Here is an 18,408-nt window from a genome sequence, read left to right on the forward strand (position 1 = left end):
GTGAGGTCACCAAGTTACGTGGGCCCACTATGATGTATTTTTTGTATCCACACAGTTCATCCATCTGGAGAGATCATTTTAGGGTAAGATCCAAAGAATGAGTCACATCCGAAGCTCAACTGGACCCCACCACAGAAAACAGTAGAGAGAGATACCACCGTTAAAAACTTCTAAATGCCACAAAAGTTTTTGATCAAGCTGATATTCGTGTTTTCCCTTCTTTAATGTCTTTGTTAACTTTTGAACAGGTTGGATTTCGAAAAAACATCATGGTGGGCCTTAGGAAGGTTTCAACGGTAGGCATCAATCTTCTTGCTGTTTTCTTTAGTGGGGTCCACTAAAGCTTTGGATCTGCATTGTTCTATGGGTCTTGCCTTAAAATAATATCTCCAAATGAATGGACGTTTTGGATACAACACATACATCATAGTAGGGTCCACAGAACTTGGTGACGTAACTTCAGTAGCGACGCTAGCTCCTCTGATCCGCGACCGAATAGATGGGATTGTAGATAAAACACGGAAACGGATTGGCTGGTGTACCTCACACCAGCTATATAACGGCTGTATTGACGTAAGTTTTTTTTTTTTTTTTTGAATAGAGATTTCATTGAAAAAGGCTTCAAATATAGCTTTCGGATATCCCTGGGAGAAAAAAGATCCAGAAACCTATCATATCAAAAAAAAAGAAAAAAAAAACTGAAAAGATAGAATCAAAGAAAAGACAGCCTACTGACTACCTACGCAATCTCTCTCTAATCGCCCCCAGCCCTAGCTTGTCTAAGAATAAGAGACCACAGATCCTAGGAGAGAGATTTGTCAATTCCTCAAAGACGGAGGAGCACTGAACATCACTACCCTGCCTAGCTAAGGCATCCGCCGAGGCATTTCCTTCCCTAAAGATATGAGAGAATTTGATCCGGCCCTTACTCATCAACCTGTTGATCCTATTTATCTAGTACCTCCATCTCAAACCCGGCTTGGATACCCCATTGAGAACTTTCACAACATACAAAGAATCTGATTCAAGAATGATCTGATTGAGGCCTCTGGCTAAACATAGATTTAGCCCATCATACACCGCACAGAGCTCAGAGTAGGTGTTGGAACCGACACCATACCCCAAGGAGAAGGCGAACAGGAATTGGCCCCTATCGCCTCTACAAATACCGCCGCTGCCCGCTGCACCTGGGTTGGATCTAGAGGAGCCATCAACATTCACTTTAACCCAATTCTAGCAAGGCCTTACCCATTTCATCACGTCAACAACTTTGTCAGGAGACGGCCTGGAAGAAGAGATCAACGGACTGCCCCTACCACGGTATGGCGGTCTCCCTGCTGGTCATAAAACGCAACAGAAGGCAGCGGTTGAAGAGCATTTTGATGGGGACCCACGCAGATGGAGAGCCATCCTTAAACTCGAAGGATAACGGAACCTGTTGTGGGGGGTTTACCTTCAAACCTGGCCGCATTCCTCGCCTTCCGTAATTCCCATAGCAGGAAGGTCGGAGCGAGATAATTAGTGGAGTTTGAATATCGCCTCCCTTGCCCTGCTCCCCACCACTGCAACAACCTCGACTCAACTGAAGAAGCCTGGAAAACATTGATACCGAACTGGACCCCGAGCCAATTCCACGTCTGGTTCGCTACTATACTATCTAGCAGAAGGTGTGGAAGAGACTCTGCAGCAGGAGCGTCAGCTGTACCGGACCTGCAGCATTTGTATTTTGAAGCAAGGTGAACGCCGCGGTTTTGGACTGCCACATCCACTAGAATTGCCGAGTTCAAGGCCTTCCAGATGAATATCGAAATCCTGGGAGACAAAATGATATGCCACACCCACTGCGCCCATCCTATATGAGCGTGAAAAATTCTACTCATTGCCCAGGCTGAAGAAACCGAGAAAGACCCCGACGAGGTAAAAGGCCATATCGGCACGTTCGGACCCTCTGAAGTACAAAAACCTTGCTGGAACAAGTGATCAATAACATGTTGCGGAAGAAACTAGAACACAGTGGAGGGAGGCAGCGAGCCAGCCCTGTCTAGGAAGTGCTTCACCTGGAGCGATGATAACGAGGTTGGGATCGGGGCAGAGATCAAATTTTGGAGAGGGTCGAGGCCCGTCCAATTCGCAGTCCACAAATTACAGTCTCCTTGGCCAAGAATCCACTGAACGTTAGCTTCAAGGAATGGAAGCGTTGAACAGATCGCCTTCCAAAAAGGCGAAGCCACAGAGGCCGACCACTGGGAGGGGTAAATAGGCAGATCAGCCGCGTACTTTGCGGCCATAAACGAACTCCAGAGGCTTTTCCTATCACTGAACTGTAAAGTCCAGGCCATCTTGATTCGGAACACCTTCAACGTTTTCGATAATTTCCAAACACCCAGACCACCTTCTGGCTTAGAAAGGGCCACAACATTCCAACGACGCCAATGAAGCTTCTTCTTACCATCAGACCAACCCCAAAAGAAATTAGCAAACCGTTTTTCTAGAGAGGAAATAACCTGCGTCAGGATATGCATGGCTGCAAGAGTGTGGACCGGGATACTCCCCAGCACGTACTTCAGAAGGACCAATCTACTTGCTTGAGATAGGCATCTCGCTTGCCAATCGCCTATGTAGCCTTCAATCTTATGAAGGAGGGGTTGAAAAGATGATGATTTAACTTTTCCATCCGCCATCGGAACCCCAGGTACACTAATTGCGCTGACGACTTGGAGATACCTAGCAAATCCTCAACCATTCTCACTCTGAGAGGCGAAAGATTTCTGGAAGCGAAGAAGGAACTTTTCCTAAGATTTATGGCCTGACCCGAATCAGACTGATAAGCATCAAGGAAAGCCTACACCTTCCGAAGAGACACTTTACCACCATTGAGAAACAGCAAGGTGTCATCAGCATAAAGGAGATGAGAAATCTGGGGATAGGTACGAGGTAACTTGTACGGATGACAAAGACCTTGATCCACCAAGCCTGTGAGACTCCTGCTAAGGACCTCCGTGGCGATGATGAATAAACTGAACGATGATGAACAAACTGGGCGAGAGCGGATCACCTTGCCGAAGGCCCTTGAAGATTTGAAGAAACCAGCCGGAGAACCGCGCGTTAATAAGAACTGAGAACCAAACGTTTCCCCAGCAGGCTTCAACCATTTGGATCCACTGAGGGCTGAATCCGAAGCGAGAAAGAACTTGATAGAGGAAGGCCCATTCCACTCTATCGCACGCTTTCTCCATATCAAGCTTAAGGACGATGTTTTCCACTCCGAACTTTCCTGTTAAAGTCCCTAAAGAGCTCCTGAGCCAGAGCTATACTTTCTGAGATCAATCTGCCTTAGATGAAGGCTCCCTGCTGAGGCGAGATAATGGAAGGGAGCACCATACTGAGCCTAGCCGCAATCACGCTTGCCACGAATTGACGTAAGTATGATCAAGAGGTATGTGTTATATCCAAACTGTCCATACAATTAGTGAGCTCGTCGTAAGGCTTTAGACAAAAACTAAGACAGATCTAACTATAAGTGGACCACACCGCAAAAAGCAGTGGAGGATTGAATGTCTACCATTGAAACCCTTTTTGGGGTCACAAAAGTTTTGGATCAGTAGTACGAAATTTGTTTTTCATCTTCATTCAAGTCTTCGTGACCTTATGAACAAATTGGATGGAAAATAAACCTTATGGTGGGCCCTATGAATTTTTTAACGGTGAAAATCATTATCTCCACCGCTATTTGTGGTGTGGTCCAGATAATGTTTGGATATGATTCCTTTTTTTTTTCGGATAATGCTCTAAAATGATCTCTAAAAATAGATGAACAGTGTAGATATAATAAATACATGAGGCCCATGTAACTTTGATCTCCTTTGAACCGTTCGTACAACTTGGAGCTCGAGGAGCGTCAGTGCTCGTCTTCGCGCGACACGTACCTACAGCAGCTATATAGCTGGTGTGTGGTAAACTAGACAATCCGCTTCCATAAAACGCATACATCACCGTGGGCCCTTTATAGTAAAGGTTTCTCTCCCTCCACATGCAATGAGATGGGCATTAATTTGGTACTACCACAGCCTCTCCCGAAGTCGGCACCGGAACGGCGCTAATGGCGGGATTTAATTGGGTTGCATGCGGAGACAAGTGGAGCGGATTAGTTATGCTTTGGACTGGACGCTGATTTCTTGCGAAAGCTAGATGCTGGCTGGGTCCCACCTTGATATTTATGAGAAATCCACCCCGTCCATCCGTTTCTAAAGCTCATCTCAACCAAAAATTAGATGGATAGAAAGCTCAAGTGGTCACACGAGAGAGAAAATTGCGGAAAGAAATGTCTACCGTTGAAACCTTCTTGGGCTCCGCCTTGATGTTTATATGCCATCCAAACCGTTTATAAGGTCATTCACAATGGGATGAACTACAAAAACTAAAGGTATAGACTGATACAAAACTTTAATAACTATGAGAATGTTCCAACAGTGCTCACTGAATTAACACTATTTACCATTGCAGCCCACTTTAGTTTTGTATCCACCTAATTTTAGTTCGTATGTCAACATCCCAGTGGCCCCACCCAGCATCCTGTGCAGGAACTTCCGCTGAAGGAATTAGCAGGAAATCGGCTTCCCCTTGGACTCGCCAAACTCGGAAGCGGATTACCGCGCACCACCAATTGGCTTGGCGTGTTAACGTCACCAAGTTCCGTGAGTCCATGAGGTATATGTTATATCCCAACCGTCCTTTCATTTGGGGAGCTTGTTCTAATGCTTGAAACTAAAAATAAGACAGATCCAAAAATCAAATGAACCACACTGCAAAAAGTCGTGGAGGATTGATCGTCTACCATTGAAACCCTTTTAAGGTTACAGTAGTTTTGGATCAATATTTTATTCATTTTTCCTCTTCATCCAGGCCTGTGTGACGTTATGAACAGATTAGATGAAAAATAAATGCTATGGTGGACCATACGTATGTTTTAGCGGTGAGAATCATTATCCACGCTGCTATTTCTCGTGTGGTACACTCAAGCTTTGGATATGAATCATTTTTTGTATCATGCTGTAATATGATCTCAAAAAATAGATGAACGGTATGAATATAATAAATACATCATTTTGAGGCCATATAACTTTGATATCCTTGGACAACCTATCTTCGCACGACGGTACCCACACCAGCCAGATCGCTGATGTGCGGTACACCAGCCACTCCGCTCCCACCTAACTCGGTGCAGCTCTAACCGTGGGACCACCTTGATCAATGTGTAGTATATCCACACCATCTATATATATATTTCAGAGCATAAGATTAAACATAAGCATATCCAAATCTCAGATTTAACCAAACTTAGGAAACAGCGGTGAGTGGCCATTAAGTTTTGAATCAAGCTGATATTTGTTTTCTCTCTGCATCCAGATCTGCCTGACCTTATCAACCGGTTAGATGAGAAATAAATACCATGGCGAGCCCTCGGAAGTTTTTAAATATGCATTCAATTACAACTGTTTCATGAGCGTGGTCCACTTGGTAAATGGATTTCTTTCAATTTTTTATCTCTTGCCCTAATGCGAAGTGTAGAATCGGATGAATCGTTGGCCCATAGTCAGTGCCGCACCAGCCGCACCTAATCCACTCCCTTGTAAGAGATAAGATCATGTAAGCATGTTTCAAAAGCTGTGGGTCCAGCCAATCAAATCCTCCCACCTACCGACTTGGTACACGGGCACTTTCCAATCCGCATCGCTTTCTCGTTAGTCCACACAAAAGGAAGTGGTTGAGATGTAACGTGCACCATTAGTTTATTTTAGGACCCATGTGTTTATATTTCATCCTATCCATTCATTTAAATCACCTCATTAGGATGAAAGCATTCTGGAAAAATCACTTTATTCCAAAATACAGGTGGGTCACAGCGCATGAATATAAAGGTTTCAGGCGTAATTCCTGTGGGGTGGCCCATATGAGTAGTGAATCAGATTTATTTTTCGGTTCAAGTAAAAACAAGAGGCATTGTACCTGATGCACGTTGTTGATCTCATGTACTTGAAGTTGTCCCACTTGCAGAAACCCTAGACAAGCTACCTACACAAGTCCGCTGCAAAGCAATTGGTCATCAAAACGTTCCATGTTTTAAAGGATAGAGTGAGACTTCGATCATCTGGATGTATGGAGTTAAGTCCATCATATAAACGGTCCGGATCATGAAAAATAGGACGATGTGGAACGGATATAGTTGCAACACATCGTACAGGATTTGGTCACAGATCAGGGAATTCACGCATTTAATAAAATATGGTTGAGGACGGTGGTAGATCACCATCCTCTGCACTTTATCCAGCGGATTTCTCCATAGAAATAGGTTCATGTTATCCATACTGACAAATCTCGTTCCCACTGAAAATAAAATATTTAAAAATATTTTTATAAATTAATAAATAATTTTCAAATTTTCAAACATTAGAAATTAATTAGTTTAATTTTAAATATTTATTATGTTAAAATCACGATAATATCCCAATAAAATCCCGAAAAATTAAAAGATGCCGACGTATTGAAAATATGAGATATTTCACAATGATACCTTTTTATAAAATTTCCACGTGAATATCACGACATTTTCATAATCTCTATCATATTTATCGCAATGCTGTTTGCCAGACTCCACCGAGAGGCGAGAGCCACGTCTTCCAAACCGCAATTATCCGTGGACAATCTGAATCGTGCGTTGAGTGGGGGACGCGGATTTCCTGCCAGAGCCTTTTGCTGGAAGTTCCTGCGCCGGGAAGCTAGTTAGGGCTACCGTCATGTTTGTGATAAATCCACCCATCCATCCGTCTTGGGAGCTCATTTTAGAACATGCTATTAAAATTTATGCCTATTGAGACTCGAGTAGGACACATGAGAGGAAACAATGAAGATTGAACGACCACTTTAAACGTACATATGACCTTCTAAACTGTTTGGATGGGATATAAACATTAAGTTAACCCAGGAAGGTTTCAACCCTAGAAATTTATTTCCTTCGTTTTTACTGCATGTTCTAAAATGATTGGCAAAGCCGATGGACAGGGTGGATTTCTCACATACATCAAAGTGGGCCCACCGGCTTCCCTGTGGAGGAACTTACTTCAAAAGGCTTATGGGAAAATCCGCGTCCTTGAGCGGGATCCACGTAACAAATGATCCGAAAAAAAAACCCACCATTTAATGATGAAACTTGGTTGCCGGCAACAGACACGGTTTGGCTAGTGACCCAACACTAGAGCCGGTAGGTGTCAAAGCTCCGTGGGCCCACCATGATGTATGTGTTTTATCCACGCTACCCTTCCATTTTTCCCAGCTCATTTTAGGGCATGAGGCGGATACAAATCTCAGGGGGACCACAACACAGAAACGGTTGAGATTGAACTATAGTTGAAAACTTTTTAGGGGTACACAAGTTTTGGAACGAGTTGATATTTGTGCTTTCCCTTAGATACATGTTACCTTATCAACAGGTTGGATGGTAAATAAGCATTACAGGTTGGACAAACTACTGCAAACAATAATAGTGATTTGTCTGGCATCTCACAATTTCTAAAAAATAATCATAAATCCGTCATTATAAGTCAAATCAGGGTGATCATATGCTCTTAGAAAAATAATTTAATAAACATAGAATCATCGCATTTGTAGACCATTTGATCTTTTGAGAGTGGGCCCAAAAGAACAATTGTAGTTTGAACAACCCTTATAGCGATTTTTCGGTATGACGTGGTTTCATAAAAACACTTATAACTCTCTTATTACAGGTCAGATCGAGGCAATCTCATGCACGTTCGAAAAATAATTAGACAAACTTTCGAATAGCTCTTGAATCATTTCATTTGGAGACTATTTGAACTTTTAAAAATGAGACAAAACATTTATCATGGTTTGGACAAAGCCTCGATTGTGATTTTTTCAACATCACACGATCCCATGAAATTTCTCATAACTTTTTCATTATTGATTGGATCAGGCGATCTTGTGCTTATTGAAAATATAATTGTTGAGAGTGAAATAGTGTATACTTCTCCCTTGTTATGCATTGGTTTTATAAACATAAATGTGCTTGATTGATCTAATTACATATGTTTTCTCTTACAAGGTGATTTTAAAAGGTAAGGAGAAAATGATACTTAAAGTATAGATTTAATGCAGAAAATCTAAGTGAAGAAGTAAAAAAATCAAGAAGTCAAAGTGCAGAAAATCGGAAGTGTAGAATTCGACAGTTAAATTCCATTGGTGACAACTTCAATGCCATCGAAGAAAGTGTCCATGCCATCAAAGCCACTTTGATCCCACTGCAAAAATCAGAAAAATTTGATTTTGTTGCTGGATATATTCGAGCATTCTTCGATCCCATCAAAAGAGGTTCTATGACATCGAGAAAATACGTAATTTTGAAAGTTCGTTGCTAGACAGTTTTTCAATTTCATCTGGACTCTTCGATGGGAGCTCGATGCTATCTAAGATGCCATCGAAGTTGTGATATCAGCATGAAATCAAGTCAATCAAGTCGAATTTGAAGTCGATGCGAATCGAGCTTATATAAAGGGATGTTTTTGGAGTTTTTAATGACGAATTAAGGTAGGAGTAGAGAAAGGAGTTGTAGTACTTTAAGGAGTCCTCTCCCCTTTTCAATCCTTCGATTTTAGTTAGTTTTTATATTTTTCTTTGAAAGTTTTAGCTCAATCATATTTATGGTTGATTAATCTCTTAGCTAGATCTAAGAGGTGAAGCTTGTGGTTTTTCTTAATATTTATTTTACTTTGATTCAAGTTATTTAATTTTCATATTGAACAATTTATGGATATTAGTTTGAATGAAGAAGTACTTCTAGTTTACTTTGATCCATTATCGACTCCGGGCACTTTGTATGCTTAGGAAGATTATTGATATTTTCTTACATGTTTTGTGATCGTTTGGTCTGTAAAATCCATTGATTTATCATTAACTCTGGGCACAATAAATACTTTGAATTCTTTACGATCAATACGTTAATGCTTTATGGGAACCAATTCAATGAAGTTCAAATCTGTTTTGATGAATGGATGATGATTTAATTACTCCATTATCTGGTTGGAGAGGATAAGACTTTGATTCCAGTTGTGTGATCTAATTGAATAAAATAAAGTAACATTAAGGAATTATACGTGGATCCTTGGCACTCTAGTTTTTTTTATATATATATAAATCTTTGATAGTTTCTTCCATAAGTACTCTTTTAATTCAGATTTTGGTAGATAGTTTAAATTCTAGTTTTAGTTTTAATGTATTTTAGAAATCGCACAATAGCAAGTCCCTGTTGATACGACCTTGGTCATACCGAGTTATTACTACATCGCAGCCTTACACTTGGGGTTATCATAACAAGTTTTTGGCATCGTTGCCGGGGACTTCGATTACATGTAGTATTAGAAGTAGGTTAGGATTATGATTTTTTTTTTTTTTTTGTGTTTTTTAGGATCAGGTTTTTCTGAATTATTAGATAGTAGCATTGTTTTTCTGTTTTGTAGAAACTAACATGGAATCATTGATCCGGTAATATCATTCCAACTGATCTTCTTGTTATAGTGATTTCAGATTTCTTATTTTTTTTGTAATTTTCTTTTTAGGTTTTAGTTTAGAATTAGGACTTAAAGTGTTTCATGCCCAAGTACGTACATGATAACACTCTACATCTCTTAAGTGAAGGAGGATTAGTCGAAGGTTTGCCTATCCATCGCCGAATTAGACACACCTTGAGATCTTCTGAGTTAGCAGAAAACATTGCTGCAAATCAACCTTACCATCCCGTAAAAGAACAACAAGATGAAATCGATGTGCAAAACGTTCATCCACCTAAAACGTTGTGTGATTACTTCCAACCAGCGAGGGCGAGTACACCTTCCTGCATGGTGTTTCCACGCAATGCAAGAAACATGGACTTTAAGCCGGGAGTGATCCAACTACTTCCGAAGTTTCATGGACTTGACTTTGAAAGTCCCTATTTACATCTCAAGGAATTTGATGAGATCGTAGCAACCCTACAATTTAACAATGTTTCTGAGGACATCTTAAGAATGAAATTGTTTTCTTTCTCTTTAAAAGAGAAGGATAAGTCTTAGCTTCACTCCTTAAGGCCAAGATCAATCGAGAAATGGGCTGAGATGACCCGGGAGTTCCTTAAAAAGTTCTTCCTGGTTCATAAAACAAATGGGCTAAGGATGGAGATCATGAATTTCTCCCAAAAAGAGGAAGAGACCTTCCAATGATGGGAGAGATTCAAAGATCTTTTGAATTCCTGTCCACATCATGGTTATGAAACTTGGCGAGTAATAAGCTTTTTCTACGATGGACTGACTTCGCTCAAGTATCAATTCGTAAAGATGATGTGCGACGGGAAGTTCATGAACAAGGATCCTAATGACATATGGGATTATTTCGATGTACTTGCTGAAAACGTGCAATCATGGGATACCTCATCAAAGGCCACCAATGTAAGACCAACTCAATCTAGAGAAAATGGAGGAATATACATCTTAAGGGACGAAGACAATGTGAATGCTAGGGTAACTGATCTCACAAAAAAAGTTGACTCAAGATTGTCCCACAATTCGTGCATTCCAAGAGTTGTTACATGATAAATCTAATGATGTGAATAATTATCAAATTCCATTTAATGCCCCCATTTCAAACACGTATAATCCTAGCAAGAGGAACCATCCAAACTTCAGTTAGAGGAATGGGCAAACAACCAATACGGAGAGAAATCCTCAAAGAACTTTTCCATCAAATTTCAATCTACTAAATTAGAAAAGATCCTAAGAGGATATGGTTCAAAAATTCATTCAAAATTGTTCGTTAAGGTTTAACCACGATGATGGTTCATATTAATTAACCACAATGATATCAGTATCACTATCATCTTGGTCAAGACTAGGAATGATCAGTTGATAATCAATTAGAACATTTATAGATTCTTGTATAACCTCAATTCTTTTATTTAAAACATGATATGCTTGACTGTTTAAAACATATCATAGAAATTTCCCGCATCGCTTTTTTGCTTCAAATTTGTCCAAATTTTCTCGGTCACGTAAAATAAAGCATTTGTTCCAAAAGTACGGAAATATTTAACAATAGGCTTTTTGTCAAACCATAACTCATAAGTTGTTTTATTTTTTCCTACACTTATGTAAACATGATTAATTATATTTTATGCAGTATTTACACCTTCAGCCCATAAGAATTTAGGCAATTTCATGCTATTTACCTAGCATCATGCTAGCCATTTCTTCTAAAACTCTATTTTTTTCAACAACCCCATTTTGTTGAGCTATTTTTAGAGCAGAAAATTCATGTAATATGTCATGGTCATTACAGTATTTCTCAAAATACCTATTTTCAAACTCAATTCCATGATCACTTCTAATTTTAATTACTGACAATTCTTTTTTCAATCTGGATGTGTTTTATAAGCTTTTTGACTTCGTCAAAAGCATCAGGCTTTTCTCTTAAAAAATCTACTCATGAATATCTAGTGTATTCATCAACTACAACTAGAAAATATTTCTGACCACTTCTATTTTCTGTTCTATTTGATTCAACTAAATCCATATGGAGAAGTTCAAGAGGTCTTGTGGTGGCTGAGTTCACTTTCTTGTGACTACTCTTACTTTGTTTGCCTATATGACTACACCACATACTTTGTTCTCTATCTTTTTCAATTTGGGTGAGCCATGCAAGTGATCTCTTTTGCTCAATTTATATTAATCTTTATACTTTACATGTCCAAGATGTTGATGCCATAATTCAGTCTCATCTGTTTGAACCACGTAACAAGAATGATTTATTGAGCAAGTTTCATCAATTATATAGCAATTTTCAGACGTTCTGCAACCATTTAATATCACATGTCCTTTATTATTTATTATCTCACATCCGTGATCAGAAAATTTCATACTATGATTGTTGTCACAATATGCTCAGGAGATTTTGTTTCAAACCTTCAACATATAAAATATTTTCGAAGATAAGTAAGTTGGGAAGTTGTACATTATCTTTTCCGATGATCTTACAGTTGCTAGCATCTCCGAATGTAACTGAGCCACCATTGATCTTGTTGATATTTGAGAGAATGACTTTATCACTTGTCATGTGTCTAGAACATCAACTATCTAGGTAGCATCTTAAATGACTACTTGCTTTGAAGGCTGTGTGGATAACAAAACACTTGACCTTTGGAACTCATTTTATTATGGTTCTAAGTTTAGGAGGGTCTCATAACTTTTGCTGTGTTTGGGAGTTAGGATTTCTTCTAATTCTTTTTACTCATTTCTTACCAGAGTTGGATTTTAATAGTTCTTTGAGCAAGTGCACAATTTTATCAGTAAAAGGAGAATTTTTATTATTTCTCATGTGATATTTGTGGTTGTTGGCATAGGTTTTTACATTAGAGGCTTCTTGAAAGGGATTTGTATTTTTTAAGTTATTATTTTTATAGTTCAGCTCTTTTAGAGTTTCTGCTTTAGAGTTCGAGGATTTTCCTTTTACAAATGTAGGAGCAAAATCCTTAGATTTCAGAATTTCATCTTTAATATAACCCAATTTAAATTTGTCACCACATCGACGAGATAAGGTTAACAATTTTTCAAGTTTCTAGTCTCTTTGGGTATATTTCCAAGTATCCTTTGAACTCTGAAGTGAGGAAACTTCAATTTTTAATATCTCATTTTCATATTTATGATTTTTCATTTTAGAAAATTTTAAACTTAAATCTAATATTGCTTTTTCAAAACAATCAGAAAAATGAGATTTTTTCAAAACAGTCTTTTCAAGTTCTAATTGTAATTTGGCACATTTTTCTTTTTCAATTTTCAGTTTATCCACAATCTTGCTACTTTCTCTGTATAAGGCATCATATGCTACTTGAAGATTGTCTTCATTTTCAAATTCACTTATAGGAGTTTCATAATCAAATGTTTCCTAATTATCTGAAGAAGTGATTTTGGTTATAGTTATAAAGGCATTAAGATCTTTTATAGTTTCCTAGTCTGATTCGTCAGTTTTTGAACTAGTTTTAGATTCTGATGATTCATCCCAAGTGGCAATTATGCCTTTTCTTCTCGATTTATCCTTTTTAAGACATTTTGAAGTGAGATGCCCATATTTAAAATAGTTGAACCATTGGGTGTCTTTAGATTTAGATTTTTAATAGTTTGAGTTTCCTTTTCTTTTATCGAAAGGTTTTTGAAAATCAGTTATTTTCTTAGTTTTAAAAATTCAATAAAATTTCTTTGTCAACATAGCCATATCGTCTTCATTTTTCTCGGTATCTGAATTTATATTAAAGTGGTTTGATTTAGATTTAGAGAATTTGAGGGAAATGAACTTGTTCTTAGGAGCTTTGAAATTCAACTTATAAGTTTGTAAAGATCCAACCAACTACTCAACCTTCATTGGATCAGTATACCTCAATTCCTGTATAGCAGTAACTTTAGAATTAAACCTATTAGAAAGTTATCACAGTATTTTTGCAAAAACTTTGCCTTCAGGGATGCTTTCACCAAGACCCCAATTAGAATTGACTATGTCATTCAATTTTGTATAAAAGTCTATGAATGACTCATTTTCTTCTATATAAACTTCCTCAAATTTGGTTATGAGGATTTGGATTTTAGATTTTTTCACAATATTGGTTCCTTCATGTGTCATTTCAAGTATATCACAAGCTTGTTTCGATGTATCACACGAAATGATTATTTTGAATTCATCTGGTGATAGAGCACAAGTTATAGCATTTAAGGCTTTAGTATTTGCACTACTTTCATGTTTCTGAGTAGTTGTCTAAAAACCATAAGCAATTTCTTTCATGGACATCGTTCAAATTAATTCATAGGACAACCTTCACCTATTATTTTAGGTAGGACAATCTTATTTCATTGCGACCTTAAAATTAAACTTTTAAAACAAAAAGATAGAGAGAGAGAATCAAATAAAACAATTACCACAAATGCACAAGGGGTTATAGTGGTTCAGTGCTTAAATCCACACCTACCCCACTCCTAAAATTATTACCCTCGTAACTTTGGTTTTCACTATTTCAAGGTTTTCATAGGTTCACCTTGATAACCTCTTACAGTTCTTTTGATTTTCACGGGCTATCACAACAAAACCCTCTTTTGTGATTTTCACGAGCTTATCACAAATTAACTCACTTTGTGATTTTCACGAGCTTACCACAAATTAACTCACTTTGTGATTTTCACGATTTTACCACAAATCAACTGGGCTATCTCAATCAAAACTTAAATAAAATAAAATAAAATAACAATACTTCTCTTTATGAGACAGAGCGTCACGTTAAATATGAAGTTGAGGCTTCAAGCAGCGATCTTCATTCTTAAGTGTCGATGAGGCAGTATATGCTCAACCAGAATGAATATGAGGATCTAATGTATTTCAAGGAATAAAAACCTTAACTGCTGCATATTCAATTCTGTATATCTCAAGTAGAGTATAGATTACTCTCTAATTACATTTAACACTAACTTGAGAAAGGGAATTGAATAAGCTAAATAAAAATAATAATTACCACATAGATAGCTTGGGGAAGACCAGAGTGTCTCTCTAACTTGTAGAAGATTTATCACTGATTTTCATTATTGAAATAAATAAGAGAAGTTCCCTATTTATAGTTAAAGGATTTAAAAACTCGGTTAGCTTAAAAATAAGTTTGGCTGGCCGAATTCCAAAGATTATGTTCCAACGAATATCGAATTGTGCGAGATAAGATTTATCAAAAATTTGGTTGGCCAGAGCCAAAATCCAGCTTGGCAAATCTCCAATTTTGTTGGCCGAATATAGGGTTCGACTGGCCAAATCCCTTTGAAAATCTAAGAATTCATTGCTGGAAATTGACCAGAAACAACTTCGGGCTGGCCAAACTCTCAATTCAGCTAGCCAAATTTGGAATAGATTTTTCAAACTTTTGAATATGAAATCATAGCTAAAACCGAAGTTGTGTAAGCCAAAGTAAGTTAGGTTGGCTAGAACTTCAGTGAACTTACAGTATAATTTAAACATTTAAACCTTTTTTCAAAAGGACCTTACCTAAGGTCTTTCTAGGGTCATACAACTTAGTGGTTGACATATACAACGATCTTTATATTGAAACCATGCCAATGTCTTTAAGTCTTGAGATGTTAAGCCGATCTTGAGCCGATCTTCATGAGATGCCGTGGAGGATTGAACTGTACTTAAGATCTAATCAGTATTTTGTCTGCGAAATTTGATGACTCTAAGTGTGCTTCAAATACAAGCACTTATAGAGACACCTAGACTAAGTGGCAATGGTGGACAAGGAAGAACTGATGTGTCCACCACCGCATCCAACAATAGGATGCACGAACAGAATGATTATAGTCGAGAAGAACAAAATGAGAACCAGTATGCACGATCAACAATTGTTTCCATATAAGCACCCAATTATACAAACCCACTCTGTAACTTCTTATTATGTGGGTTATTGCTCTACAATCTTCTAAGATTGTTTCTTAGTAGTCGAATTGGTGTGCGAACCTACTGGGGTAGTAGGGTTCGCACCAAAACTTAGTGCCCTCCCTCAATAGAAGACTGTAAGGCCTGTATCCTAGTCAGTACAGTTCCTTAGACTCCCGTGATCCTTCTCGTCTAATTCTGGCAACTCGCGACCTGTAGACAGTGTTTGCACACGACCCAAAGTCGCATCCCATAGATATGAGTCGGCTCGACTTGAAACTTGTACCCTAGCGACCGTACCATCACCGCGGTTCCAACGCCATGTCTTACGCACCAATGCGATACTCAGGTTAGGAGTAGTGGGCCCACGTATATTTCGAAGAAACACCACGCATTACGAATCTCGATAGAGTTTCTACCCAAACATCACATCAATCTATCAAGTATTAGTCAAGTACACATCCCATCACAACCCATCACTCCACCCATCACACCCATCCATCGCTTACACAAGCCATCCCCAAAGTCAACTCTCTCTTACACACACCCATCCCTTTCTTACAACAACCTATCCCCTTTCATCCCATCACATCCCTTTTCTATCTCATTTTCTCCACCATTTCCAAGCAACCTAAGAGAGGAAACGTCCAAGAATTCTAGGAGAGAAGAAGCCAAGTGTACGACCCACTTCCTACCCCTAATCTTTCATCCCCGCCCTTCAATCTTAATCATCTTTCATCAAAGAGAAAGCCTAGGAGATAAGCATTCCAAGAAACTAAGAAGAAGATCCAATGGTGGGTGATCTTAGGATTTTCACCCTTATGGTGGGACCCATTTGATGTATGCATTGTATTTAATAAAGGGAGGCTCATAGTGGAGGAGTCCCTCCCCTCCACGCGTCTTTCTCTCTTTCCCATTTTCATGGCCCACCTTGATGATGTATGTGCTGCCCCATGTTGTCCATTTAGCGGACTAACCACTATCCAAATCGGGGCCCACCTTGCTGCTTGTTTTTGGGTTAGCCCAGATGATGGAAAACCTAAATATTAGCTTGATCCGTGGGCCCCACCATGATCTATGTGCTGCATTCATATCGTCTGTTCATGGGACTCACCGCGATTTATGTATTCCATGTACACCATCCGAAGGTTGGACATGGGACCCACCTGATGCAAGTGTTTTATCCATGTTGTCCGTCCAGCCATTTGGCTAAGCATGGAAAAAGGAAAACACAAATCTCAGCCTGATACTAAGCAGGTGGGCCACACATGTGGACCCACCCGATATATATGTTTTATCCATGTTGTTCGTCCTTTGGGATAGTGGGACCTACCCTGCATGTGTGGGGTCTCCACCGTCTAGTTGGGACGTGGACCCCACCTTGATTTATTTATTATATCCACATCGTCCAGTCTGTTGGACGGTGGGAGCAACCACGATGTAGGTGTTTCATTCACACAATCCAGACCTTGGATGTGGGACCCACCTGCACATGTGGTAGTCCACACCATCCAGCTGCTAGGGATGGTGGGTCCCCTTATTGTGTGTATTTCACCCACCGTCCACGTGGACGGTGGGGGTCTGTCATGAGGTATGTGTTGTATCAACACCGTCCAGATGGTGGGGCCCACTTGATATATATATCTGCTTCATCTAGACCGTCCATGGGCTGGACGTCCAGCAGGCTGCCGTGACATGTCTGTTACATGTATATTGCCCATCTGAAATGTGTAGGCCCACCCACTAGATGTGTAGGTCCCACCTTGACATGTATGTTATACACGTTGCCCATCCATTTTTACTGAATCATGGGCTGCCCAATGAGGCCCAATGTGGTGTATTTATGGCCTAATGTGTGATGTATATGAGGCCCATGTGATGAGGCCCAATGTGATGTAGATGAGGCCCATGTGGTGTCATGCACCAAACCCGGAAATCGGATTCACAGGAATCCGATCGCCGAACCCGGTGCCGATAGCCTCCATAGTACCCCATTCTTAGCTCCCAGCATTCATACGCTAGGTTCCGATCCTAGGATCCTACAAGAAGGATTTTCCAACGTACATTTGTTTCATAAGAAACATAACCACAAGTATACCCAAATCATAAAGGCAACATCATCATCACATATCCACTAATATATATATATATATATATATATATATATATATATATATATATGAGGCCCATTGTGAGGTATGCGAGGCCTATGGGCTATGGCCCATTGCAATGTATGTAAGGCCCAATTGGTGTGGCCTATTTAATGTATATATGAGGCCCATGTGATTAGGCCCACTATAAGTTTGGCCCCACGACGGCCACTCCTTGGGAGCAATGTTAGTTGAATGTCCACATTAATAGGCAATGATGGTTAAATGTCCTCATTGTGACCTTCCCTTCAGCCCTTTGTTAGGCTGATTACCGATTCTGCTTGTCGAGGCCGATTATCAGTGCCGGTTATCAATACCGATTATGAGTATGTGACAACATAACATCATGATACATGCCCATACGCATCATCTGCATGTTTGTTATAATGTGTGGTTGACCATTGCATATGTTATTGGGCAGATTGTTATGAGACTCCCTGATAGGCGGAGGTTATCTCACGTGAGCGCACGGTATGCATAGGACTGATGTGTGACTAGATTGTATAACTCATGCATCTTGCATTTTGACTTATGATTACTGTACGCCTTAGTGACATCGGGGTCGTAGCCTGACCTCCACAGGCATATTGTGGATGGCCAGATGGGACATCGAAAATCTATTTGATCATCGGGCTGCCATAGATGACCCTGGGTGAAAATCCCTAAAACCCTCTTAGTACCAGAGGACGCCCCAACGTCGAGACCGAGTGAATATACATGAGCGCCCTAGTGCCAAATACCAGGAGGCTGCGTCTCCCACCGT

At 39.5% G+C, this 18,408-nt stretch overlaps 1 non-coding gene across 1 annotated transcript; it reads right to left on the reverse strand.

Annotated features, from left to right (window-relative positions):
- Positions 1–10,211: 10,211 nt before the first annotated feature.
- Positions 10,212–10,315, reverse strand: LOC131238336 (small nucleolar RNA R71). Its single transcript, XR_009167737.1, has one exon. It is a non-coding gene; the product is annotated as a small nucleolar RNA R71 (small nucleolar RNA).
- Between the last annotated feature and the right edge of the window lie 8,093 nt (positions 10,316–18,408).

Source organism: Magnolia sinica, chromosome 2 (assembly GCF_029962835.1).
Source record: "Magnolia sinica isolate HGM2019 chromosome 2, MsV1, whole genome shotgun sequence".
NCBI lineage: Eukaryota > Viridiplantae > Streptophyta > Magnoliopsida > Magnoliales > Magnoliaceae > Magnolia > Magnolia sinica.